The sequence below is a fragment of the Apium graveolens genome, chromosome 2 (assembly GCF_009905375.1).
Source record: "Apium graveolens cultivar Ventura chromosome 2, ASM990537v1, whole genome shotgun sequence".
Classification (NCBI taxonomy): Eukaryota; Viridiplantae; Streptophyta; class Magnoliopsida; order Apiales; family Apiaceae; genus Apium; species Apium graveolens.
In genome coordinates this window covers 267257018-267259189 of record NC_133648.1, presented here as the reverse complement: position 1 = coordinate 267259189, position 2172 = coordinate 267257018, and the positions used below count along the sequence as shown (strand labels likewise).

General features: G+C 40.4%; 1 non-coding gene across 1 annotated transcript; it reads left to right on the top strand.

Moving 5' to 3' along the window:
* The first annotated feature begins 654 nt into the window (after positions 1–654).
* LOC141709382 (small nucleolar RNA R71) lies at positions 655–761 on the top strand. Its single transcript, XR_012569962.1, has one exon. It is a non-coding gene; the product is annotated as a small nucleolar RNA R71 (small nucleolar RNA).
* The last annotated feature ends 1411 nt before the right edge of the window (positions 762–2172 follow it).

Below are 2172 nucleotides of genomic sequence, written 5' to 3'. Positions count from 1 at the left end.
ATTTGATTTTCCAAGGTCTTGATCGACACTACCTGACTCTTGTACAACAGCTTAAGTTCCTCAAAATTAGCACTAGTGGGTCCAGCTGCACCTCCCTGTTGAGGATATGTTTGCCTTTGAGCATACTGCTGTGGTTGCTGGAATCCAGGTGGATTGAACTGTTTACTCACACCTTGCTGATATGATGGCTGAATAGCATTCTGATTATTACCCCAGCTGAAATTTGGATGATTTCTGTTGTTAGGATGATAAGTAGCTGGCACAGGCTGTTGTTGTCGCTGATAATTGTTCACATACTGAACAGATTCGTTAACAAGAGAACACTGCTCCGTAGCATGAGAACTTGCACAAAGCTCACAGACCATAGCTATCTGATTGACTCTATAGGTGGCTAGAGAATCGACCTTCATAGACAGCACTTGGAGCTGCGCTGCAATAGCGGTGGCTGCATCGACTTCCAGAATACCTGCTACCTTCCCAGGCATCATCCTTTGAGTTGGGTTTTGATGCTCATTTGTAGCCATAGTCTCAATAAGATTATAAGCCTCAGTATAGCTTTTGGCCCACAAGGCGCCTCCAGCTGCTGCATCGAGCATAGGCCGAGATTGGGCCCCTAAACCATTATAGAAACCAGTGATCACCATCCAATCGGGCATTCCATGATGTGGACATTTTCTCAACATTTCCTTGTAGCGTTCCCAAGCTTCGCACATAGATTCTGTAGGTTGTTGCGCAAACTGAGTAAGAGCACTCCTCATAGCAGTAGTCTTGTCCATTGGATAAAACTTCACCAGAAACTTTTGCGCAAGATCTTGCCAAGTAGTGATGGATCCAGCTGGTTCAGAATGTAACCAGTCCTTAGCTTTATCCCTCAGTGAGAATGGGAAAAGCCTCAGCTTGATAGCCTCATCAGTCACACCATTATATTTGAAAGTACTGTAGATCTCGACAAAATTCCTTATGTGCATGTTGAGGTCTTCAGTCGCAGCTCCTCCGAAAGAAACAAAGTTCTGCACCATCTGAATAGTGCCCGGCTTGATTTCAAAGGTGTTAGCTTGGATAGCCGGATGAAGAATGCTTGACTGAATGTCATCAATTTTAGGCCGAGAAAAGTCCATAAGAGCTGGATCTGCCGGAACAATACGATCACCCATGATTACTGGCTCTTTCTGCTCACTTCCTGAATCCGAATCTTCAAATTCTATCTTCTCCAGAATATCAAGAACTTCATCTGTCTCCTCAGCTGTATCTAAAGTCCTCTTGCGAGTACGAGAACGAGTTTGCATAAACGCTAGCTAAAGTACCTGAAACACAACCGGAAACAATAAGTAACACGTCTTAATCACTGAGTCCAAACGACCAATGATGGTAAGTACATAAACTAAACAAATATGCCGAGTCCCCGGAAGCGGCGCCAAAAACGTGTTAGGGCGAAATCACGCGCTAATAATACATGCAAGTATACGCGTTCGCATGTAATATAGAATACTTTCTAGTTCGTTCCCACAGAGAATCAGACTAACTATGTTCAATTAAACTCACTCTCCAATGTTACGATTACTTCTCAATGTTAAGACAATAACACTTAGATTTGATTAACTAATTATTAACTACAATTAACTACTAGAATTAACACTTAATTACCACTTAGAATTAACAATATTAAAACACTCATAAGATCACAACTTCATTACTACTTCCTTCAGTAGTCATTGTTATTACCTTTAGCATGCAACAGCGATGATATTAATCGAATAACACAAAACTGATAAAAGCCAACTTTCATTGTACTAATACCATTCTACCAAACATCCACAATTAAGATAGAAGTTGAATAGGCATCAATTATGTTGAGTCCCTATATGTCTACAGAAATTGACAACATAATGATTTAAAAACAAGTTATTCCTTTTGATTACACAGGGCGAATAAAACTGTTAGAGTTACCCACTAATCATGCATACTTGTACATGAACCTATGCTAGCATGGCAAGTTCTAAATCTCAAGATCCACCGTCGCTTCATAAGAGATTAACACCCTATCTTATATGTTCGCGACGCACATAAGATGAATACGCACAACTAATACTAGATATCATACAATCATCACACTCTAAGGTATTAAACAACTAACCAAAGAATTCCATAGTAAATCCGTTATGACCCCATGAT